Raw genomic sequence first — 27,057 nt, 5'->3', positions numbered from 1 at the left:
GCCTGCAGCCGTATCCATTTATTCATCTCGGAAATGTTTTTTCTCCAGCGTGTTATGTTATTTATAAGTCCGTTGCTCTCTGCCATCACCAACTAAGCGGGTTATTAAATGTGAGAGAGAAATGAATCGATCAAGTACATTCAAATGCTCTGCCCCGGTATTTTTCTTCGACTGCACCGTTTAGGCGTTCGCATCCGCCATGCAAAACATAATCGTCACTACGGAGCAAGTTGATTTATAAGAGACAGGTTGTCCTGGGCAATTACATTTTCAGGTTTACAAGCCCATCAGAAACACTTGCAATATGATAACACCCTTACCATTGCCAACGTAATCACATTTTTCAATGATATCCCAGCTGGAGCCTTACAGAAAATGACATTTTCATTATAGTTCAGAGCTGGTCCAAGCACTTCTGCGTGAACCAGCCCGCGTGGGCGTCCACTGATTACCCGAAGTGCTCTGGTGAGAAAGGTTTATCTTTCACCTTTAACGAAGAGACGTGGACGCGTACATTGTTGGTGGATTGCGTCTTACCCTGGGCAGGGTGTGTGAGGAGAATGGATGGCAATAGTTTTAGGGGGTGAGAATAGAAGCCTGGTGTCCCCGGGGGAGAGATGTCTCATGATCGCCTCGATCGGCTGCAGAGAACTGTTACTTCAGCCCCACACAAAACATTTCTACCCTCAAAAAATGTGTGTCCAGGTCAAACTCCCCCTGAGGGGTAGCACGGAGAGTCGTCGATAGAGCTTAGTAGCCGTTCCCGCTCACCTAAATTGGAGTTGAGCCGTTGTCCGCATGGGGTTGAAGCAGCGTGTGTCAGTGGAAAGAGCACGGGTTTGGGAGTCAGGGTCGTGAGTTCTAATCCCGGCTCCGCCACTTGTCAGCTGTGTTTCTCTGGGCCTCAGTTACCTCATCTGGAGAATGGGGATTAAGACTGTGAGCCCCACGTGGGACAACCTGATTTACCTTGTATCGCCCCCGCGTTTAGAACAGTGCTTGGCACGTAGCAAGCGCTTAACAAATGCCATCGTTATTATTATTCTTCAGAGATTAGGACTGTAAGCTCCGTGTGGGCAGGGAACGAGGTCTGCCAGCTCTGTTGTATTGTACTCTCCCAAACGCTCAGTATAGTGCTCTGAGCCCTCAGTGAGCGCTCAATAAACGCCCTTGAACGACTGATTAGGGGAGTCAACCATCTAAATGGCGGCTCTGCCATGTGACTAGGCCAACAGTGAATCCTAGGCCACATTTTTCTCCCTTTAAAGTTGCGAAAGAACTCAATTATATCGGCAAGGAATCCGGTAAGAGCTGTAAATACGATGGACTAGGCTGCGATATCATATACCTGCAAATTCATCTACAAACTGTAAAACAAAACAAAAGCTCTCCAAGCCCCTTAATTTAATGGGCTGGGTACCAATCCAAGTTAACCTCCTGTCACTCTTCAAATACGCTCTTGCACAGTCCCTGTTTCGGATATTTGCTCTGGGGTCAGTGAGTTTCCTGGGGTTTCAGTGAGAAGGCAGGTTTGCCGAGGATCCAGCATTGTAATTGATGAATCAGTAATAATGGCTTTCTCCTCCCTCACCTCTCCTCTTTCCTCCTCCCGCTTTCTGGTGTCATATCACATTTTTTCAGTGGCAAAAGTTGTTTTGCACACTGAGCTTTTTTTCCACTAGAAAAATACCTTCAGCACCAGGGAATAAGTGACCTAAAAATAAAATGATTAGTTTTGGACCGAAACTGACCGCAGAAGGGCGGCAAACAATAGAACAGGAAGGTCTGAAAAATGGGGCGTTTTTTTCATCTGACTGACTTTTCAAGATGAATATTTCTATTGGGTGGATTTGTTTTTTTTGTAAATTACATGCTTTGATGGGTTTGCTTAATGCTTCAGTGAACCAAGGATTAAACATATTTGCAATCAGATAAATGTGAATGCTCTTGACTTGTTGGATTTGTGACAAATTTAAATTTGAGACATTAGGAACACAGCAGATTTGATAGGAGGAGTGGCTACTGGCCAGAGGATTTGTATACCAGGGGCTCGGGGGGAGTCAGGTGGAGTGCATTTATAGTAGTAAGAGTAGTGGTATTTATTGAACACCCTCTCGGTGCAGTGCACTGTGCTAGACACTTGGGAAATCCAAAATGAAGAAGTGACCTGTTCCTGCTGAGGAACGTACATGCCAGTGTCAGAGACAAGAGTAAAAACATCTATAGGAACTGGTAAAATAATCAAAGGTACAGTTGAAAACACATATATATATATATATATATATATAATAATAATGATAATCATAATAATGGCACTTGTTAAGCACTGTGTGCCAAGCACTATTCTAACTGCTGGAGTAGATGCAAGTTAATCAGGTTGGACACAGTCCCTGTCCCACATTATTACAGATGAGGTAACCGAGGCACCGAGAGGTTACCTGACTTGCCCAAGGTCACACGGCAGAGCTGTGGCGGGGCGGAATTAGAACCCAGATCCTTCCGATTCCCAGGCCCGTGCTCTGTCCCCTAAGGAACACGCTTCATTTGGAAGAGAACAGTACAACAGAGGTGGGCGACATGTTCCCCACCCACAGAGAGTTTACAGTCTAGGGGAGGGGACAGACAGTGACATAAATAAATTACTGATGCATTGAACTGTACTTTCCAAGCGTTTAGTACAGTGATCTGCACACAGTTAGCGCTCAATAAATGCGATTGAATGGATACATATAAGTGCTCTGGGGATGGGGGAGGGGTGAATAAAGGGTGCAAATCCAAGTGGAAGGGCAAGGGCCTGGGAGAAAGTAGCTCAGAGAGAAGTTAAAGAGAACACAACCTTTGCTGCACTATGATAATGATGATGGTACTTGTTAAGTGCTTACTGTGTGCTAAGCATCGTACTAAATGCCGGGGCGTACAGACAAATCTGGTTGAACACAGTCCCTGTCTCACATGGGGCTCACAATATTATTCCCGTTTTACCGATGAGGTAAATGAGGCCCAGAGAAGTGAAGACAGTTACCCAGAGTCACCCAGCGGACAAGTGGTAGAGTCATGATTAGAACCCATGACCTTCTGCCTCCCAGGCCCATACTCTATCCACTCCACTCTATCCGTGCTTCTCTGTGAAATTTCCTTGGAGCTGGGGCGGGGCCTGGAACATTTGTTCCCTCTCTAGGTTTTAACCAGACCCGAAGAGGATTGAGGTGAGATTTGGATATTGTTGAAGAGCTTGCCCCACCTAGAAGCAAAATCAACTCAAGAAGCAAGAGAGTCCGCTGCAGGAGAGGCAAAATTGAAGCACAGCGAGTAGGTGGGCTTGAGAGGAATGAGGAGAATGAGCTGGGGTGAAGTGGGAGGAGAGAGCAGATTAATAGAAGGGAGCTGATTGAGAGGCTTAAAGCCAGTGATAAGGAGTTTCTGTTTGACAGATAGGAGAATGGGTCACCACTGGAGGGTTTCGAGGATTGGGGAGGTAATAATGTTGGTATGTGTTAAGCGCTTACTGTGTGCAGAGCACTGTTCAAAGCGCTGGGGCAGCTACAGGGTAATCGGGTTGTCCCACGTGGGGCTCACAGTCTTCATCCCCATTTTCCAGATGAGGGAACTGAGGCACCGAGAAGTGAGGTGACTTGCCCACAGTCACACAGCTGCCAAGGGGCGGAGCCGGGATTCGGACCCATGACCTCGGACTCCCAAGCCCGGGCTCTTTCCACTGCGCCACGCTGCTTCTCTGTGTAAGAGTGTTAGGGGTGTGCACATCATTTTGGAAGAATGATCCGAACAACAGAGTGAAGTATTAACTTGAAAGTTAAGGCCGTAGCCAAGCTGGGACACGTCAAGATCCAGAACTAACGTGGTGGACACTGGAATGGAGATGGAACGAATCCTGGAAATGATGTGGAGGAAAAACTGACAGGATTCGGTGACTGAATATGGGGGTTAAAACAAAAGGAGGAGAACTGCGTAATACCCAGGTCACGAGGCTGAGGGAGGGGGAAAGTGGTGTGTTGTCAATTAGGAAAGGAAAGTTGAGTTGGAAGAGAGGATTTGAGAGGTAAAGTGAGAAGTTCAGTGTTGGACATATCAAGCGTGAGCTGGTGGCGGGACAGCTACGTACTGATGTCTTGGGAGCGGGAGGGAGTGTAGGATGATGGAGGAAAAGAGAGATCAGGGATAGCCCCGGGAGTCATTCGTAACTACCTGAGGGAGCGGCTATAGTTTGAGAAGACGATACGGATCCGAGTCTTTGGGACACTCACAATGAGGGGAGGAAGAGTGAGCAAGAACCTGGTGAACAGACTGAGGAGGTTTGGGCAGAGAGATGAGAAAGAGCAAGGAGAGAAATGTGTCGGACTGGACGAAGCGCGGTAGTGTTTTCGGGATGAGGAGGTGATCCACAGTGTGGAATGCAGCAGAGAGATGGTTAGACTTTCCCATTTTGTGAGCCCGGGGCCACTTGTTCAAGAACCAAAAAGAGAAGCGAGACGAGCCACCTTAATCAATCCAGACATTCAAAGGGCATAAAAGAGATGCAAACTCCGACCTTAATTGGAGACCGAGTGTCTGACGACTTGTACAACTCTGATCAATATGTCTGAGGACAATATTTTAATCGGATACAGTGGAAATTATACCAAAAGGAAATTCAGATGGAGAGTGAAATCCACAAAGATTTCAACCAGGAAAAACCCAGAAGAGATCACTGACTCCTACTTGTTTTAGGCTGTCTTCCTATTGGCATGATTACGTAGCACAGATCTTCCCATGGGAAAACTGCTTCTAAAAGCTCAGAGAAGCAGCGTGACTCAGTGGAAAGAGCACGGGCTTGGGAGTCAGAGGTCACGGGTTCGAAGCCCGACTCTGCCACTTGGCAGCTGTGTGACTGTGGGCAAGTCACTTCATTCATTCATTCGATAGTATTTATTGAGCGTTTACTATGTGCAGAGCACTGCACTAAGCGCTTGGAATGTACAAATCGGCAACAGATACAGTCCCTGCCCTTTGACGGGCTTACGGTCTAATCGGGGGAGACAGACAAGAACAGTGGCAATAAATAGAATCAAGAGGAAGAACATCTCATTAAAACAATAGCAAATAAATAGAATCAGGGTGATGTACATCTCATCAACAAAATAAATAGGGTGATGAAGATATATACAGTCGAGCGGACGAGTACGGTGCTGAGGGGACGGGACGGGAGAGGGGGAGGAGCAGAGGGAAAGGGGGGAGAAGAGGGTTTAGCTGTGGAGATGTGAAGGGGGGTTAGAGGGAGCAGAGGGGAAAAGGGGGGAGCTCAGTCTGGGAAGGCCTCTTGGAGGAGGTGAGCTTTAAGTAGGGTTTTGAAGAGGGGAAGAGAATCAGTTTGGCGGAGGGGAGGAGGGAGGGCGTTCCGGGACCGCGGGAGGACGCGGCCCGGGGGTCGTAGGCGGGCTGGGCGAGAACGGGGGACGGCGAGGAGGTGGGCGGCGGAGGAGCGGAGCGGGCGGGGTGGGCGGTAGAAAGAGAGAAGGGAGGAGAGGTAGGAAGGGGCGAGGTGACGGAGAGCCTCGAAGCCTAGAGTGAGGAGTTTTCGTTTTGTGCGGAGGTCGATGGGCAACCGCTGGAGGTTTTTCAGAAGGGGAGTGACATGCCCAGAGCGTTTCTGCAGGAAGCTGAGCCGGGCAGCGGAGTGAAGAATAGACTGGAGCGGGGAGAGAGAGGACTTAACTTCTCTGTGCCTCAGTGACCTCATCTGTAAAATGGGGATCGAGACTGTGAGCCCCACGTGGGACAACCTGATTACCCCGCATCTACCCCAGCGCTTAGAACAGTGCTCTGCACATAGTAACCGCTTAACAACTACCAACATTATTGTTCTTATTATTAAGAGAACCTCATCGTACCAGAGCCAGAAAAGAGGAGAGAACGTCCGTGTACAACACCCACCCAAGATAGCTTCCTAGTCTTGGCTCTGCCTAGGAGAGCCCCGTACTGTTGTACCAGGTAGTGAATAAGTCCGTTTGCTTCCGGGAAAATGTAGTTTCATTTTCTGCAAGTCCCTCATCTACATTCAACGATACATCAGCTCTCACCCCGGACTCGTTGAACGAAGGTTGCGGAGGAGTAAGACAGAGTAGGTTCCATTAGAAAATGCTGGTCATTAGTGATCTTGGAGAGAGCAGTCTCAGTGGAGTGAAAGGGTTGGAAACTGGATTGTAGAAGATCAAGAAACAGTGTGGCTTAGTGGAAACAGCACTGGCCTGGAAGTCAGAACACCTGAGTTCTAACCTCGAATCCTCTACTTGCCTGCTGTGTGACCTTGGGCAACTCATTTGACTTAATAATAATAATAATGTTCGTATTTGTTAAGCGCTTACTATGTGCCGAGCACTGTTCTAAGCGCTGGGGTAGACATAGGGGAATCAGGTTGTCCCACATGGGGCTCACAGTCTTAATCCCCATTTTACAGATGAGGGAACTGAGGCACAGAGAAGTGAAGTGACTTGCCCACAGTCACACAGCCGACAAGTGGCAGAGCCGGGACTCGAACTCATGAGCCCTGACTCCAAAGCCTGTGCTCTTTCCACCGAGCCACGTGGACTTCTCTGTGCCTCATTTTCCTCACCTGTAAAAATGGGGATTCGGTACCTGTTCTCCCTCCTACTTAGACCCCGAGCCCCATGTGGGACAAGGACCTGCTTAACTTGCGTAGACTCCAACACTTACAGTGCTTACACATTGAAAAGAAGGGGTTTCGGAGAAGAAGTGGAGACCGCGTGTATCTGTGTACGTCCTGTTCAAGGAGCCTGGGCAGGAATGAGAGTAGGGAGATGAGACAATACCTCCGTGGTTCGGTGGAGTCCGGAGACATTTTTAGGACGCGAGAGACGCGGGCGTGTTTGAAATTAGAGGGGAAGGGACCTCCAAGGAGAGAGTGCTTGAAGATGGTGGTCAGGAAATTGAGAGTTGGCTCAAATGTTTTTAGAAGTTGAAAAGCTAGCTATGGCATCCGAGGAGCAAGTGGAGGGGGTAGATTTTGAAAGCAAATGGAAGAACTCTCTCATCTGAGAAGGATGAGAGAAGGGATATGGATTTAGGAGGGAGCAGGGGAGGTGAGTCTCACAGAGTAGTTGGTGAGAGAGGGAGGAGGTGAGTCTCAGGACAAAGACCCTCTCTAATTGGTGAGGGGCCACTGAGCGTGGCAATCAGTGAGAAAGAAATAGTGTTGTCGAGGAAAAGGGAGAGAGTGGCTTTACGGTACGCCATAGCCACTGCCTCTTATCCAGTCTTCAACTCGCACTCTTCTTTCCTTCCCACTGTCTCACCGTGTCTCAACTTAGGCTCCTCGGATACTGACCCCCTGCTCTTCATCCTTCCTAGAACCAATCAATCGGATTTATGGAGCACTTACAGTCTGCAGAGCTCTGTACTAAGCACTTGGGAGAGTACAGTAAAAAAAGAGTTAATTGATATATTTTTTTTTTGCCCCAAATGAGTTTACAGTCAAGAGGAACTTAAAGCCCTTCAAATTTGCTGGCTTTCCCTATATTCCAAACCCTCCTGACATGCAACCTATTTTAGTAGACTTCTCCGGATACATTTTTCCATTCCCTATTTACTGCTCCTTCCAATTAGTGTCTCAGCGTTTTTGTACCACCTCAGGACCTGTGCATTCCCCAAAACCCAAAGCACTTTCATACATACAAATCACATACTCTACTCTTTCAGCACTTAGCGACACGACCATCTTTCCATTCTCTTCTTCCTCCTCTCTATAAATTACAACTTATACCATATCCGTTTCCACTGTCAGTAAGCTCCATGAGAGCTGTTATCATGCCCTTTTTCCTCTAGTATATTCCCTTAAGTGTTTAGCGGAGTTCTCTTCACATATTTTTATTAATGTCCGTCTCCCCCTCTAGAGTGTAAGCTCCTAATGGGCAGGGGACAACTCTTTCAACTCATGGGTTCTAATTCCTGCTCCGCCACTTGTCTGCTGTGTGGCCTTGGGCAAGTCCATTCACTTCTCTGTGCCTCAGTTAATAATAATAATAATAATGTTGGTATTTGTTAAGCGCTTACTATGTGCCGAGCACTGTTCTAAGCGCTGGGGTACCTCATCTGTGAATCGGGGATTAAGACGATGAGCCGCAAGCGGGAATGTGACTGCGTCCAAACTCATTTGCTTGTATTCACCCCAGAGCTTAGTACAGTTCCAGCCACATAGTAAGCACTTAACAAATGCCACAGTTAATGCTATTATTAAGTGGTTAGTACAGTGCTCTGCACATAGGTGGCACTCAATATATGCCATTGATGATGATGCTATTTAGGTGCTCGATAAATATTGTTGATACATTAACTGACCAAGGTCAAACACAACGTATCCAAATTCCCGGCTTCCTACCTGTAAACGACACAAGACGTATCGCCCACCTATTTCCCTGACAAGCTGCAAGGATGAATAAGACATTGTCTGGAAATTGTGTCAAGATCCCTCAGTATGAAAGCTTTCATGGTCCTTAGACAAATCTGGCAACGTAGCTATTAGTTGAAGGTAGAAAAATTACTTAGAACAGTGATGCATTCACCTGTTTTCTCTAAATTGAATTTACCATCCTTTTTTTCCCCCCGACTTAACCTTCTTTTTCTGCATCCTTGTTTTACACTCACCTTTTGTCTCATTTTGATTTAATTTTTTCATTTGAATCAATCTTCCGTATACTTATTGTCCCCTCTGACTCTCTCAGACACTGACTCTCTATCTTCTGCTCTTAATCATATTCACATTTTCAGTCCTAGACCCTGGGGGTCAGACTAGCTTGGTCTCACGGAGGCATACAAAGGCACACTCAGACGCGGAGACGGCCTAGCCCATGTGGGTGATGGATGAGGTGTGAGGAAGGTTGGCGAAGGTTCTAGAAGAAGAAGAGAAGCAGCGTGGCTTTGGGGCAAGAGCCCGGGCTTGGGAGTCAGAGGTCTTGGGTTCTAATCCCACCTTTGCTACTTGTCAGCTGTGTGACTTTGGGTAAATCACTTAACTTCTCCGTGCCTCACTTACCTCATCCGTAAAATGGGCATGAAGATTGTGTGCCCCATGTGGGACAGCCTGATCACCTTGTATCCCCCTAGTGCTTAGAACAGTGTGTAAGCCCTGGACAGATACCATTACTATTACCTCATCTGTAAAAATGGGGATTAAAAAATGTGAGCCCCAAGTGGGACAATCTGATTTCTCTGTATCTACCCCAGTGTTTAGAACAGTGCTCGGCACGTGGTAAGCGCTTAACAAATACCATTATCATCATTATTATTATTATTATCTAGAAGCAGCATGGCCTAGTGGAAAGAGCCCAGGACTGGGCATCAGAAGAGCTGGGTTCTCATCCCGGTTCCACCTCTTGTCTGCTGTGTGACCTTGGACAAGTCACTTCATTTCTCAGTGCCATAGTTACCTCAACGTCCAAATGGGGCCTAAATACCTGTTCTCCTCCCATTTAGACTGCGAACCCCAAGTACAACGGAGATTGCGTCAGACCTGATTATCTTTTAACTACCCCAGGACTTAGCGCAGTGCTTCATAAACCCGAGAGTCGGAAGATCATGGGTTCTCATCCTGGCGTCACCCCTTGTCTGCTGAATGACCTTGGGCAAATCACTTCACGTCTCTGGGCCGCGGTTACCTCATCTGTAAAATGGGGATTGAGACCGGGAGCCCCACACGGGGTAGGGACGGTGTCCAACTCGATTTGCTTGTATCCAACCCAGTGCTTAGTACAGTGCCTGGCGTATAGTGCGCTGTGCTTTGCACACACTAAGCACTCAATAAATACGACTGAATCGAATGAATTAACAAATCCCATAAAAGTAATAATAATCTCAGTCCCCCAAAGGAGCGGGGCCCCCGTGAGCCCATTTGATGCAGGACAGGTTTGGTAGAATGTGAGACCGTTGTTGGGCAGGGATTGTCTCTGTCTGGTCCTGAATTGCACATTCCAAGCGCTTAGTAAAGTACTCTGCACACAGTAAGCGCTCAATAAATACGACTGGTTGAATGAATGGACGAATGATTTTAAGCTCTTCATTCCGTTACCCGAAAAGCAACCAGTGGGAATCTTTGAAGTGCCTTTTTGGGGTCAGCGTGGGGCGAGTTTCTGGGGGCAGTGTTGGCAGAGTGGTAGGGGCCAAATGGCGAGCGGTCAGATGGGTTAGGGTTGGCACTTCTCATGATCTCTTTGGGAGGAGCTGGGCCTGGTCAACAGGGGACTGGGGTCGGGTCAACAAAGTATTCTCTGTGTGCGTGCGTGTGTTCATTTGTTTAATTGTATTTATTGAGCACTTACAGGGTGCAAAACACCGCATTAGGTGCTTGGAAAAATGCAATACAAAAATAAGCAGGCACACTGCCTGCCCTCAAGGAGCTCACAGCCTTTCTTCCCTCTCTCTCTGAGTCCCTCCCGCCCTCCTTTCCTCCTCCCCTCCCTTCTTGATTATCTGTCACCTCCTTTCCCCACCAAATTCCTGTGAGACTTGAGTGTATTATTTAAATGACTCTGCCGGCCTTTTGTCCATGCCTCTTCCCCCGTTACCGGCGACCAAACTTCTTTCGCACAGTATCGAGTAATTTATGGTCGCTGGCTCCTTTAGCTCTTGTGGTTCGGAAGCTTGATTCGTGCGATCTGGAGATACAGAAGATCTTCATGCCTGTGCTCAGCTTTTGCCGGTGGGGAAGGGGAAGGTTTATACCATGAGTGGGAGAAGGCCGAGCCTGTGTTGGTACCGAGCCTTTGAATGCAAATGCCCCAAGGTTATTATTTATATCGACCTCAGTATTTTATATTTAGGTGGCACTTTCACTTCAAAGGAGCTTTCACCGCTATCATCTTATTTTATCCTCACAACATCCCAGTGAGGTAGATGGGAGAAGGTATTATTATCTCTGTTTTATAGAGCTGTGCCGTACGCGTTGTTATGTTTGCGATTTCATCAGATCAGATGGGTATCATTTTCGGTTTTAGGCTCTCGCCGGAGAGAATGAGCAAAGTCTAAGGGAATTCTCGAGATTAGGTTTTCAACTCAACCCTCCATGCAGAATGTTAAAACTCTGCTTTGCGGCCAAGTTAGAATGTATGCGCATGTAACTGCAGAAGTCTTTATTCATCCTAGCTCCACTATGCTGTGTGACCTAGGGCGAGTTACTTAGCTTCTCTGTGCTGCGATGACCTCATCTGTGAAATGGGGATAATGATAAGAATAATGTTGGTATTTGTTAAGCGCTTACTATGTGGAGAGCACTGTTCTAAGCGCTGGTGGAGATACAGGGTAATCAGGTCGTCCCACGTGAGGCTCACAGTTAATTCCCATTTTACAGATGAGGTAACTGAGGCACAGAGAAGTGAAGTGACTCGCCCACAGTCACACAGCTGACAGGTGGCAGAGCCGGGAGTCGAACCCATGACCCCTGACACCGAAGCCCAGGCTCTTTCCACTGAGCCACGTTGCTTCCCTGAGTTTGAGCCCCGTGTGGGGCAGGGACTGTGTCCAACCTGATTAACTTACACCTACCCCAGTGCTTAGACCAGTGCTTTGTGGGGAGTAAGCACTTAACAAGTACCATTATTATTATTGTTATTATTATTGTACCTGCTTAATATATATTATATGTATTATATATTATACAATATACTATATTACTATATATCAAATAATACTATATAATGATATTTATATATTATCCTATATGTCATTATCACATTATCATATATTACGTGGGGTATAATATATTATATTATTATATAATGATATGATATAGTATATTATACCCCGTACATGTAGTATTATTATGCTACAATCCTTTCAGTATTGTAGAGGACCTCCTTCTTTCCTTCTTTGTGGAATTTAAGTTCTTAGTATGTGTCAGACAGTGTTCTAAGCGCAGGGGTAGATGAAAGGAAATCACGGTGGACAGTCGCTGTCACAAATGGAGCTCAGCGTTTCAGAGGAAGAGGTGAGGAAACTGAGGCACAGAGAAGTGCAGTGACTTCCCCTAGGTCCCACAGCAGGTAGATGGCCGAGAGAAGAGTAGAACCCAGGATCTCTGACTCCCAGGCCCGTGCTCTTTCCACTTGGCTGCACAGCTTCTCTTCTCTCTCCCTTTTCCCAAACCAGTAACCCTTCCACTGGGATCCCCCTTAGGGTCAGGGAACGTGTCTGAATCAGTATCCTTGCAGTTCTCCTCAATGCTTTTCACAGTATCTCTAGACTGTTGTGGGCAGGGAACTTGTCTGTTGTTGTATTGTACTCTCCCGAGCGTCTAGAACAGTGTTCTGCACAATTTAAGCGCTCAATAGGTATCACCGAATGAACACACAGTGCTTCCCACATAGAAAGAACCTGATGAATGGTGTTATTTTAGCTTCCTTTCCTCTCCCGATCCCTCCTCCCTGCATCCCTAAGAGCTCACGGCAACTCGCTGGGTGGAAGGGTCGGTGGGGAAACTGAGACAGGAAGATGTTAAGACGGGAAAGAGGCCACCAGCTGCCAAGGACCTCTTGGACCGTTCTGAAAAATGTGGACGGTGCCATTTGTGTCCAAAAGGTATTAACACGGTGGTGGCACAGTGCCACACGACCTTTTATGTTCAAGCAACACAACAGCAACCTAAACAGATCAGTCAGAGTGTGGCCTAGTGGAAAAAGAGCACAAACCCGGAGGTAGGTGGACCCGGCTTCTAGCTCTGACTTTGCCCCTGCCTGCTGTGTGACACTGGACAAGTCACTTAACATCTCCAGCTTTGGTTTCTTCATCCGTAAAATGGGGTTTCGATATTTGTCGTCCCTCCCCGTTACTGGAACTGTGAACCCCATGTGGGAAAGGGACCGTAGTACGGCCTAGCGGCAAGAGCCCGGGCTTGGGAGTCAGAAGACGTGGGTTCTAGTCCCAGCTCTGGTACTTGTCTGCTGTGTGACCTTGGGCAAGTCGCTTAACTTCTCTGTGCCTCAGTTACCTCATCTGTAAAATGCAGATTAAGAACGTGAGCCCCCCGTGGGACAGGGACTGTGTCCAGCACATAGAACAGGGCTTGGCACATAGTCAATGTTTAGCCAGTACCAGAATTATCATTATTATCTGATCAACCAAGCAACCCACCAGGAGTATTTATTGAGTGCTTATTGAGAACACTGTACTGAGTCCTGGGTGAATCCAGTACAAAATCGTACTTATAAATGATCCCCGTCCACAGGGAGCTTACAGACGAGAGGGTCATCTTCTATCCACACCAACATTTAGCCCAGTGCCTCGCACAAAGTATGCGCTTAACAAATGCCATTTAAAAAAAAAAAAACCTTCAGTGATTAACTGATTGATTGAGGTATCGAGCCGACCCACATCTCTCCGGTTCCCTCTTCGAGCATGAAAAGCACCTGTCAGCATCCCCTCCCTAAAAATGGCACAGGGAACACCCCATGGGGTAGGCATCCCTTGGGGAAAGGACCAAGCGTAAACTCCTTCTGGAGTGGAAATTTCCGGCAGCGACGATAAAGTGATCACGGGTCGACCGAAGAAAAAACAGACCCAACTGTGAGAATCCATGTATGGGGTGAAACTCTAGGCAGTCTTTGCCAGGATGAGGGTATTATTTTTATTTTTAAAGGTTTTTCTTAAGCCCAGGCACTTACAAGGTGCCTTGCCCCGCTGTGCCCCAGATGTGACCCCTGGGACATTTTTCCCCACCAGAGTGCCCCTCAAATCAAAAGGCTGAAGGACCACTGAAAGTCCATTTATGAAAAGAGCGATGGTGGCTGATAGGACCCTGGTTTGGGGCCCGCTGGTCTCATCTCACACATTCTGTGTGTGGTAATGATCTGGAAGTTGCATGGCCCACTGGATAGAGCGAAGGCCCGGGAGTCAGAAGAACCTGGGTTCTAATTCTGGCTCCGCCACTTGCCTGCTGTTTGACTTTGGACGAGTCCCTTCACTTCTCTGGCCTCAGCTACCTCATCTGTAAAATGGGGGTTAAGATTGTGAGCCCCATGTGGGACAAGGGTTGTGTCCCACCTGATTAGCCTGTATCTACCCCAGCGCTTAGAAAAATGCCGGATGCGAAGGAAGGGCTTAACGGATGCAATAAAAAAAATTCTCATGCGTGAGCTCAGCTCAGAAGATTTGAGAGGGCTTACCCTGGGGATCTCCTAGACTGTAAGCTTGTTGTGGGCGGGGAATGTGTCTGTTATATTGTTATATTGTACTCTCCCAAGTGCTCTTATAGGCTCTGCCTTCCGTAATTGTCCATTAAATATGACTGACTGATGATCGATTGATTGATGGAGGCTGTGAGCCCCATGTGGGACAGGGACTGGGTCCGACCCGATTTGCTCGAATCCACCCCAGTGTCAGTACAGTGCTTGGCACATAATAAGCCCTTCGTTCATTCGGTAGTATTTACTGAGCGCTTCTATGTGCAAAGCACCGTACTAAGTGCTCGGAATGTACAATTCGGCAACAAATAGAGAAGACCCCTGCCCGGTGACGGGCTCACAGTCTAAACGGGGGAGACAGACGGCTAAGCCAAACAGAACAAAACAAAAACAAGACAGCATCATCAAGGTAGATAGAATCAAGGGGATGTACACCTCGTTAACAAAATAAATAGGGTAATAAATAATATATATAAATGAGTACAGTGCTGAGGGGAAGGGGGAGGATGGGAGGGAAGGGGGAACGGAGGGAAAGGGGGGCTCAGTCTGGGAAGTCCTCTTGGAGGAGGTGAGCCCTCAGTAGGGCTTTGAAGAGGGGAACAGAGCGAGTTTGGCGGAGGTGAGGAGGGAGGGCGTTCCAGGACAGCGGGAGGACGTGGGCCAGGGGTCGACGGCGGGATGGGCGAGACCGGGGGACGGTGAGGAGGTGGGCGGCGGAGGAGCGGAGCGTGCGGGGTGGGCCGTAGAAAGGGAGAAGGGAGGTGAGGTAGGAGGGGGCACGCTGATGGAGAGCTCTGAAGCCAAGAGTGAGGAGTTTTTGTTTCGTGTGAAGGTTGATAGGCAACCACTGGAGGTTTTTGAGGAGGGGAGTGACGTGCCCAGAGCGTTTCTGTAAGAAGATGATCCGGGCAGCGGAATGAAGAATAGACTGGAGCGGGGAGAGACAGGAGGAAGGGAGATCAGAGAGGAGGCCGACGCAATAATCCAGTCGGGATATTATGAGAGCTTGTAACAGCACGGTAGCCGTTTGGATAGCCTTCAAAAATATCACCATTTCCTGTGAGGGAGACTCTGAATCCCTAGTTTCTTTCTTTCTCTTTTTTTTTTTTTTTTGTAATCCAGAGTTTCTCTAGGAGTGACCCACAGTTGACCACAGCGGAATTATTGCCGCAGTGAAAAGCTATGATGGAGCAGGGTATCAGATAAACCATTGACCTCAGAAATGGCTTTGGCCAGTCAACCATCTTCCACCCAGGCGAGCAACATTAAGGGGTTAATGAGCCCTGCGAAAGAAGAGGGTCCATCTGTTTTTAATTACCAAACATTCACTGCAAATGAAGAAGGACACTCTTAATATTAAGGGAGCTGGGAGCTGCAGCCGTAGTCACGCCTCTCGTGTCTCCGTCCCCCAGAGCTAACGGACTTTATCCGCTCGGGGCCAAGGGTACAGGGGTAATCTTGCGCGGAGAAGTCCGGGCCGATGGATGTGGGTACGTCTAATGTTGGTGGCGATCTGGATCCCCTCCTGAAGTCAGAAAACTGGGGGACAAGAGTCTCGGATGCTATATCCCATACGGAGGTTCCCCTTCGGCGGCCTAATCAATCACTCAATCCCGTTTATGGAGCGGTTACCGTGTGCAGAGCACTGTACGAAGCACTTGGGAGAGTTGGTAGACACGTTCCCTGCCCGTAATTGAGCTTACAGTCTAGAGGACCGAGATTTCCTGTAGTTACGGGGAAGAACCGAGCAAACGGGTTTCGATCGATCGATCGTATTGAGTGTTTACTATGTAGAGAACACTGTACTGAGTGCCTGAGAGACACAATAGAACAGAATTAGCAGACGCTTCCCAGCCCATGATGAGCTTACAGTCTAGAAGGGGTTCACTATCACGACATCTGTCTGCGTACCTCAAGTGAGGAGTAGAAACGGGAAGGGGAAGGTAAGGTGCAGGACCGCTGTCAGAAGATGCAATGTCCTGTGGAAAAATGGTTTCTCTGCAGTGGGTCAAATGGATCTTGGCTGATCAGTCAAGGGAAGTCGAGGCAAATCACCTTTTAATTCAATTTGAAAAGAAGACTCTTTCCTTTTGGATCAGTAAGAGGCTCCTGATTTGGGAGAGTTTTATTCCCACTCAGAGGTGGCCACTGTTAGAGCCGTCTAGGCTCTTAGTGGAAAGAGCCCGGGGTTCGGAGTCGGAGGTCATGGGTTCGAACCCCGGCTCTGCCACTTGTCAGCTGTGTGACTGAGGGCAAGTCACTTCACTTCTCTGGGCCTCAGTTACCTCATCTGTCAAAATGAGGATTAAGACTGTGGGCTCCATGTGGGACAACCTGATAAACTTGTATCTACCCTGGCAGGTAGAACAGTGCTTGGCCCAAAGTAAGTGCTTAACAGATACCATTATTAGTATTAATAATAATGATATTCTCTGAGCCTCAGTTCCCTCATCTGTAAAATGGGGATTAGGACTGTGAGCCCTACATGGGACAGGGACTGTGTCCAACCCGACTATCTTCTCTCTACCCCAGCGCTTTGAACAGTGCCTGCACATACCTCAGCACTTAACGAATACCATAATTATGATTATTAAGCAGCCACTTGGTATGGCGCTCTATAGTAGTCACTTGGAAAGTACAGAATACAGAAGTAGTACGTTCCCCGCCCGTAAGGGGCTTAACTGCAATGGGGGTAGATAAATATAAAAAATATTTATAGCCAGAGTTGTCAAGATGAATGATTGAGTACAGATGTATGCATTACCTTATATCTTATATATATGTTCCTTGAGAAGCAGCGTGGCTCAGTGGAAAGAGCTTGGATTTGGGAGTCAGAGGTGGTGAGTTCTAATCCCGGCGCCTCCACTTATCAGCTGTGTGACTTTGGGCAAGTCACGTCACTTCTCTGTGCCTTAGTGACTTCATCTGTAAAGTGGGGATTAGGATTGTGAGCCCCACGTGGGACGCCCTGATTACCTTGTATCTCTCCCAGCGCTTAGAACAGTGCGTGGCGCATAGTAAGCGCTTAACAAATGCCACCATTATTATTATTATCTGCTCTAGCACTTAGAACAGTGCTTGGCATATAGTAAGCACTTAACCGATACCACAGTTATTATAATTATGAGTGCTAAGGAAGAAGAAAATTATATGCTAAGGGCTAGAGCTTACGGAAGAGATGATATGGTCCAGGATGCTGGGAAGCTAGTTAGGCAAGCTTCGTTGGAAGACGAGGTGGGAGATGGGAGTACGCGGAGAGGTGTGGTCTGTGACATCAATCAGTGGTATTTATTGAACACTCACTGTGGGCAGAACACTTGTACTAAGATCCTGGGGGACTCCAATAAATAGAATTGCTAGGTATGATCCCTGCGCTCAAAAAGCTTATGATCTAGTGGGGAGGGACTTCCAAGTCAAGGCAACAGTGTGAGTGAGGGGATGGAGGAGGGAGAGTCCCTCTAAAGTCTTAACTCCTCACGGGCAGGGAAGGTGTCCTTTAATTTTGATGACGATGACGGTCTTTGTTAGCCGCTTACTATGTGTCAAGCACTGGAGTAGGTACAAGGTAATCAGGTTGGACACAGTCCATGTCCCACATAAAATAAAATAAAAAAAAATGTTAGTATTTGTTAAGCGCTTACTATGTGCAGAGCACTGTTCTAAGTGCTGGGGTAGATTCAGGGTAATCAGGTTGTCCCACGTGAGGCTCACAGTTAATCCTCATTTTACAGATGAGGGAACTGAGGCCCAGAGAAGTGAAGTGACTTGCCCACAGTCACACAGCTGAAAAGTGGCAGAGCTGGGATTAGAACCCAGATCCTTCTGATTCCCAGGCCCGTGCTCTATCCATTAGGTCATGCTGTACCTGTACTCTTCCAGGAGCTTAGTACAATGTTCTGCACGCAGTAAGGGCTCAGTAAATAGCACTGATTGATTGACCGATGGAGCCTAAAGAGCGAGGTACAATTTGGGAGAATGAAGGTGGAGCTGGGTGGTGGAAAGCCTTGAAAAAAATCTGTCAGGAAAAAAATGACGACCTGTGGCAACTGGAGTCATCAAACCACTGAGGTCTCCCCTGAACAAGGGAACTCTTCTCTGTCGATGGAGCAGGTCCCAAGCTTCCCTCCCTCCTTCCAAACTGAAATTTGCCTCATTTCATAACCAAGGACTGTCTGCCACGAGGGGTGAGATGTCATCCACTCCCCGAGTTTGGTTTTCTTTATACGTTTCAATCCCACGGTTCTAATCCTGGCTCTGCCACTCGCCATCTCTATGGCCTCTGGCAAGTCCCTTCACGTTTCTGGGCCTCGGTTAGCTCATCTGTTAAATGAGGATCAAGACTGTGAGGCTCATGTCAGACAGGGACCATGCACAAGCTTGATTACCTTGTATCAACTCCAGTGCTCAGTGCAGTGCCCAGCAGATAGTAAGCACTTAACTTATCCCATAGAAAAAAATCAAAGGTATTTATTGAGCATTTATTGAGCACTGTACTAAGCACTTGAGAAAGTATAATACAGCAGAGTTTGTAGGCACAAGCCCTTCCCATAAGGAGTTTACCATCTTCAGTGATTACATTTTTGGTTATCGCAATTTAATTGGCTCTATTGTTGGTGATAGATCTTTGCTGTTCTGGTGCCTCTCCTCTCCCTACTTAGGCTGTGAGGTTTTGGAGGACAGCGTCGTCGTACTAACTGATTATTCCGTATCAAGGCCAGGGTTCAGTGAAGGGCTTGGCAGATAGAATGGCCTTGAAAGAAGCTGTTAGGGATGGCAATACATCCAGTTCTCTTATAGTGCTGGCACTGCGTACCGGTGTAAGCTCACCTTAAGGAAATCACACAACGATGACAATCTATTCACCCATTTCAACGGCGGGTGCGTGCAGCGGAATCATTTCTTCTCAGACTGCGGTGAACTGAATCCGAACAGTCTCGTATGTCGGGTGAGCGTTCTTTAATTCCCTGACAGTGTTCTGGCCAAATTGGGTAATGAAAACACATGTTATGGCAGAATTGAGTGTAATTAAATAAACCGGCTAATCCTTCCCCCAGAAGGCAAATAGGTTATTGAAATCAGCATTCTTATGGACAGGGATCTCATCTCCCAACTCTGTTGTATTAAACTTTCCCAAATGCCTAGTACAGTGCTCTGCACATAGTAAGGGCTCAATAAATACCATCAGCTGAGGGATTTAGTGTCCAGCAAACATCATTATTCATCATGGGCAAGGGACTACTCTCCAGCTTCTCTCCGGGACCGTGCCTGCGGAGAGCCAGGCCGCTCTTCCGATCAACCAATCAGTGAATTGTATTTATTGAACACTTACCTTGGGCAGAACACTGTACTAAATGCTTGGGAGAGTACAGTATATTGTTTTTGTCTGTCTGTCTCCCCCGATTAGACTGTAAGCCCGTCAGTGGGCAGGGACTGTCTCTATCTGTTGCTGATTTGTCCATTCCAAGCGCTTAGTACGGTGTTCTGCACATAGTAAGCGCTCAATAAATATTATTGAATGAATGAATGAATGAATATCAGACACATTCCCTGCCCACAGTAAGTTTACATTCTGGAAGGTCCAGAGCGTAAGCCCTCTCAAATCTTCTGAGCTGAGCTCCTACATGATAAAATTTTTAAATTGTATTTGTTAAGTGCTTACTGTATTTCAGGCACTGTACTGAGCACTGGGGTAGATACAAGTTAATCAGGTTGGACACACTCCCTGTCCCACATGGGCCTCATAATCTTAATCCCCGTTTTACAGATGAGGTAACTGAGGCCCAGAGAAGTGAATCGACTTGCCCAAGTCACACAGCAGACAAGTAGGGGAACCAGGATTAGAACCCAAGTCCTTCTGGCGCCCGGGCCTTGGCTTATTCCACTAGGCATTGCTGCTGCTTCTTGAACAATGCCATTGCTGGCTCACCTCGGTGACCCCTCCAACCTCCATATTCTGTCTTTGATAGTGGCTACAAGAGGCTTGGACAAGCAGCCATCCTGATATTTCATGTTGGACTATCTAACAATCCTTACTTTTTTCTCTACATTCCCTAAACCGGTAGGGCAGTGTTACTTTTTTTTTTTTTTTGGTAATTCTGCTTCAGTCAAACCAAAGTCCAGCCCTTCAGTAAGCATTTTAGTATCCAGGTTTATGATTAGATAAGTTCGCCGTAAACTCTTGCTTGTTCTGTCATGTTCACTTCACCTCCTCTTGCTAAATATTGAGAGTTTATGACCAGAGTTCACTTTGATAAGTCAAAATTGAATAACTGTTTTCTTTGGTGAGACGAATAAAATCCCATGAAACAATTTATTGGTGTTAGACCGAGGATTTTCCTCTAGCGAACAGAGCAGTTCAATGAATCCATACAGAGACAAAGTACTGAACAACTGTATTTTCATCTTTCAATATCCGTGCCCATTTTACATCGACTCTGGCTATTCTCTTTCCAGGTCAAGCACCCGTGTTTTTGCCTTGCAAATTGATAGCTGGAAAGTCAATTTCTAGATGGAAAACCGTCTAATAAGCTACAAGTAATTGTGACATAAAATTGATCATAAAACCGCCCCCGAAATACGCTATGTAAAATGCTCCACTCTGTCATATTGGCATTTCTGGTGGGGGATGAATGGTCTTTACAACTCCTTTACAAGTTGCAGAATGATAATAAAATCGAATATAAAATCATCTGCCTCAAGGCCTAACATCAGGCTGAAGCACTGAAGACAAGGCACAGGACAGCATGTACTCGGCTGTTACAGGGAGAGGCGTGCCATGTACTTTCGTTCAAATCACAAAAGCTGTGACGGGAAAACCCACTAAAGTTCTCACTCGTTCAATTTTCCCAGATGATATTTTTGTATTTTGGGTTTCAGTTCTATGCTTTACAACCCTCCATTTCCCTTCTCAATAGTTTTCTCCTGTTGGGAAGTTGGAAAAGGCGGTTCTCCGGAGAGTGTTTCCAATTAGCACGATGCAATTTTTAAAATCGAAAAGAAGCCTACGTTGGGTGATGTTTTGCCACTACTCAGGCCTAACAGTAAAAGAGATGAGAACCATGTTTTAAGAAGTACTTAGCCAATTTTTGATTAAGGTTTAATTAAATCTTTCTATCGTGACAAGTTCCTTTGTAACATTTTACATAGTCGGAAAGTCGGTCGTATTTATCGAGCGCTTACTGTGTGCAGAGCACTGTACTAAGCTCTTGGGAGAGTACAGTATAACAACATAACAGACACAGTCCCTGTCCACAACAAGCCTATAGTCTTCAGGGACTGTACATAGATTCTGAGAACCATGTGGGACAGGGACTGTGTCCAACTTGATTAACTTGTATCTACCCAAGTGCTTAGAACAGTGCTTGGCATACAGTAAGCACTTAAATACAAAAACGACAGCGATAATCATGATCACTCATTTATCCGCATTTATTGAGCACCGACTGTGTGCCAAGTACTGCATTAAGTGCTTGGGAGAGTACAGTATAACGATAACCAGAAAGATTCACTGCTCACAATGAGAAGGTTCCTCTACAAGGGCTGGAAACAGAATTGGCAGATTGATGGGCTGAATTAATTGGGAAATTCTCTGACAACAGCTCCAGGGACTCTTCCCAGCTGTCCTAATAATGACTCTTCTATGGGTTGATGTGAGATTCTCACAGCAGAAGCCAGTCTCTGCGGATTAGCGAACAACCATGAGTTGGTTATAGAAAAGGAGCTGGCGAGGATTTAATCTCAGCAAGAGTCAAGTTTAAGATTCATATTATCAGCAGCAGCGGTATTTATCGAGCGCTTACTGTGTGCAGAGTAATGTACTGATGTGCTTAATGCTTGGGAGAGTACGATGCCACAGAGTTGATAGACACGTTCCCTGCCCATAACGAGCTTACAACCCAGAGGGGGAGGCGGACATTAATACAAATAGATAATTTATAATATATGCTTTATATATGTAGCATACTCCCTGGGTGGAATACACCATTAATATACCAGGACATCATCTAGGAGTGATTCATCAGGAGGCAATCTTGGAGCGTCAAATGCAATTCCGGCAGCATCCCGGAAACATCGTAACGAAAGATGGGGAAGACCCAGGGCTCTTGGAGGCTGGGAAATGTTTTGAACTCTTTCTCCTACTGCAACCCAGCCTGCACACTTCGCTCCTGTAACCACTGTACCTCGACTCTATCTCACCACTGACCTATCGCCTGTGTCTCGCCGCTGGCCTGGAATGCCCTCTGCCTTCATATTCCACAAGCGATCACTTTTCCCTCCTTCAAAGCCTTATTAAGGCACCTCTCCTTCAAGAGGTCTTCCCTGACTGAACCCTCATTCCCACTCCCTTCTGTGTCACGCTGATTCGCTCCCATTATCCTCCCCCTCAGCCTCCCATATGTCCACATCCGAGGTTTATTTATTTATATTAATATCTGTCTCCCCCCTCTGGACCGTAGGTTTGTCGTGGGCAGGGAACGTGTCTACCAACTCTGCTCTATCACATTCCCCCGAATGCTTAGTACAGTGCTCTGCAGAGAGTGAGCCCTCGATAAATACAATTGATTAATTGAAAAATCTTATTCCAGGTGACAGGAGGTGAGTTTCTTGTGGATAGTGTGCTCTCCCCGGGGGTTTGAAGCTGTGAAGGATTCCAAGATGTAGTCCTAGAAATTAAGGAAGAATCTGGGACTTAAATGAACTACCTGTTCTTAGGATATTCTTCCGATTCACTAGGGTTTGAACACAACCCAGATTTTGTGAACCAATCATAAAGGAGCTGCTCAACTCTGGGACTGCCCCACAGCACTTATGATCATATATATTCATAATTTCTTTATATTAATGTCTCCCCCCCCCCCCCCCAGGTCAATAAGCTCATCGTGGTCTGGGAGCATGTCTACCAATTCTGTTGTTTTGTACTCTTCTAAGAGCTTAGCAGTGATAATGATTATGGTACCTGTTAAACACTTACTACGTACCCAGCACTGTTGTATGCGTTGGGGCAGATACAAGTTAACCAGTTTGGACACAGTCCCTGACCCACACTGGGCTCACACTCTTATTCCCCATTTTTTACAGATGGGCTAACTGAGGGCCAGAGAAATGAAGTGACTTGCCCAAGGTCCCCCAGCAGACAAGCGGTGAAGCTGGCATTAGAACCCATGACCTTCCGACCCCCAGGCCCGAGTTCTATCCACTACACCACGCTGCTTCTCTAATATAGTACAGTGCTCTGCGCTAAATAAGTGCTCAGTAAATACCACTGGTGGTGATGGATGAATCCTCACAAGAAGAAACTAAAATGATGCCAAGCCTCTTTGTGGAATCCTTTCCTGTGGCCTGTAGTTGACCAGAAACACTCTTTCCCAAGAATGGCCAGATGCAGAAAAATAAGGAGCACTGAAGTATTGGGAAAGATTCTACACGTCTCACAGCAGCCTCTAACTAAAGCATCCCACCAGACACAATCTCTTGCATTATTTATATTAATGTCTGTTTCCCCTCTAGACTGGGCATGCATTGTGGGCAGGGAATGTGTCTACCAACTCTCTTATATTGCATGTTTCTAAGTATTCACTTCAGTGTTCTGCACACAGTAAGTGCTCAAAAAATACGATTGCTTGAATTTACATAAGACTTGGGAGATTGCGAAGAGCTTTAAAAATAAAATTGACGTCTATCTCTCTGGGATATCAGCTTTTCCCGGCGGCTTTTCCAATCCACCTCTCTTCTCCCCATCCAGTGTCACACCCGATTGACGCTCAAGCTCAATGGGGCATGGACTGTGTCTCTTATATTGTTATATCTTACTCCCCCACGTGCTTAGTACAGTGTTCTGTACACAGTAAGTGCTCAATATATACGACTGACTGAGTGACTTGAGCACGTCTGTGTCACTTAAGCACTTGCGAACTCATCTCCACACCCCTGTAGGACTTATGTACGTATCTTTATAATCTGTTTCCTCTATCTGTAATTTACCTTAGTGCCTATTTCCCCTAATAGACTGTAAACCCCTTGAGAGCAGGGATCGTGACTACCATTTCTATTTTAGTAGTAATAGTATAGTGCTAAGCTCTGGGAGAAAATGCACTGGTGAGAATTAAACTTGGTTCCTGTTCCTTGCGAGTCTCACCACCTGTTTATGTAGGGAGAAGGGATTGGAGACACACATCAGGAGTGATGAAACATTAAAACACAAACGCATACGCAAAATAGACTCCACGTCTCTTGGGGGCGTTCAAGAGCGTGAAGAGAGGGGTGGACTCTAGCAATGTCGTGAAGGTAGAACCGATGGAATTCTGGGGACGGATTGACTGTGCAGGTTGAGTGAGATGAGTCGAGGATGATGCCAAGATGGCAGGCCTGAGAGACGGGAATGGTGGTATTGTCAGCTATGGTAAATTGTTAAATGTTTGCTAGATCCCTCTAACGTTGTCCTGTTTCTCTAAATCAGGTCTAATGCTGGAGGGTCTTCTGATGGTTTGTTGTGCGGGGCTCTTCTCTGGGAAAGATGTTGAAAAAAGCTGGGTTAAATGAACTCTGGATAGCCCTTGGGGTGACTTATCAACTCGTGGCCTACTAGAAAGACCGCAGGAATGGTAGTTAGGAGCAGAGAAGCAGCGTGGCTCAGTGGAAAGAGCACGGGCTTTGGAGTCAGAGGTCGTGGGTTCAAATCCCGGCTCTGCCACCACTTGTCAGCTGTGCGACTGTGGGCAAGTCACTTAACTTCTCTGTGCCTCAGTAACCTCATCTGTAAAATGAGGATTAAGCCTGTGAGCCCCACGTGGGACAACCTGAATCCCCTGTGTCCACCCCAGCGCTTAGAACAGTGCTCTGCACATAGTAAGCGCTTAACAAATATCAAAGCTGAGTTCTAACCTAGTTCCACCTCTTACCTGCTGTATGGCCTTGTTCAAGTCACTTGAACGGCTCTGGCCCTCAGTTTCCTCATCTGTAAAATGGAGATTAAATCATTATCATCAATGCCGTTTACTGAAGACCTACTATGTACAGAGCTTGGGAGAATACAACAGAGTTGGCAGATAGGTTCTTTGCCCACAAGGAGCTTAAATACCTGTTCTCCCTGCCCCTTAAACTGTGAGCCTCATGAGGGACAGGAACTGTGTCCAATCTGATTAACTTGTACGTCTTCCAGTGTTTACCAAAATTTAGCAGATGTTTAACAAATGCCATAACAATAATGATTAGTATTGAGAAGCAGCAAGGCCTAGTAGGCCTGCGGGTCAGAGAGACCTGGGTTCTAACCCTGCCTCTGCCACTGCCGACTGTGCGAGCTTGGGCAAGTCATTTAACTTCTCCGCGTCTCAGTTACCTCAGCTGTAAATTGGGTATTAAATCCTCATTCCCCTGACTAAGACTGTGAGCCCTATTTGGGTCAGGGACGGTGTCCAACGTGATTATCTTGTATCTACCTGAGCTCTTGGTGCTTGATACGTATTAAGTGCTTAAGAAATTCCACAAGAAAACCAAAAGCAACAACAACAAAAATTACATCGACAGTGAGTCGCGTGACTGGAGGAGTAGCTGCATTTCTTACTGGACAACACCGCTCGTTGTCTAAAAAGGATCTGGGTCTTTATGGGCAAAGTCTGAACAGTAAAGGAACTAAGTGGACATTTCAGTACTTACTACAATGCTTTCTGACTAGAGATTTGGCTCTGTTTTATTTATTGCAGATAGATTAACATGCTTGTCTTAGACTAGAGTTCACCGGTCTCGGTCCGTGTTGTTGTGAAGAAAGATAATTGCTGAGCCAATTTCAGCGGGAGAGTTTCTCATTACTACTTGTGTTCTGAGTTTCTGACTGGAGACCGGCAGACCTGTTTAGCTCTGCTGCAAACATTGTTCGTAATATAACATGACAACCCCAAACACCTCTGAACTTTAAAGCTTCATTTCTGCCTAAGGAAATGATATAAGATTTCTCCTTCCCGTTTCTTAAAGAGCAAATCCGATGATCAGGGCCATTCTGACTATCTCCATTTTCAAACACAAGGTCGGCTTAAACCACGACTTTGCTCCGGTCCTGAGCCGACTCGTCCCGCAGCTCTGCATGAAGATTTCCCTAATTATAAAGAAATGACTCATTTCTAACCAAGCAGTCCCTCCTCTGCTTGAATTCCTGGCTCTACGAACATGGGAGCCTAGGTTCGAAGATCATCCGTTATTAATCCATTCAGTAGTATTTATTGAGCGCTTACTATGTGCAGAGCCACTGTACTCAGCGCTTGGAATGTACAGATCGGTAGCAGATTGAGACAGTCCCCGCCCTTTGACGGGCTTACGGTCTAATCGGGGGAGACGGACGGACAGAACAATATTAATGAACAAAGGGAGTGGTTGTCCCCATCCGGTGAGCTCATTTGGGTGGGAGCTGACAGCAGGGCCCAGTTATCGTTTCCCAGCCATAATACACCATGGTCTCATGTCTCTGCATCCGATGCACTCTGAGCTGAGCCGAGTGCCCAGGCTGCCTGCCATTTTGGAAGTTTCAATAGTTTCCGAAAAACCGTGCCGAAAGGTTCGCGACAGTCCCTCTCCCTCTTACGAATTTGAATCCCCTTCTCTTCCACTCCCCTTCTGACCCCAGCTGTGTGGGGGCCCCTCGGAACCATCTAGGAAACCGTTCAAACTCGGTGGGACTGCAGTGGATTGCCCAATAGGACAAGAAGGCAGAGAAGCAGAGTGGCCTAGGGGCAAGAGCATGGGCCTGGGAGTCAGAGAACATGGGCCCATCCTGCCTCTGTCACTTGTCTGCTGTGTTACCTTGGGCAAATCTCTTAACTTCTCTGTGTCTCAGTTTCCTCATCTATAAAATGGGGTTAATCCTGCTCCCTTAACCCTACTCCTGTGA

This window comes from Ornithorhynchus anatinus, chromosome 2 (genome assembly GCF_004115215.2).
Source record: "Ornithorhynchus anatinus isolate Pmale09 chromosome 2, mOrnAna1.pri.v4, whole genome shotgun sequence".
NCBI classification, from domain to species: Eukaryota; Metazoa; Chordata; class Mammalia; order Monotremata; family Ornithorhynchidae; genus Ornithorhynchus; species Ornithorhynchus anatinus.
Note: the sequence above shows the minus strand (reverse complement) of the source record.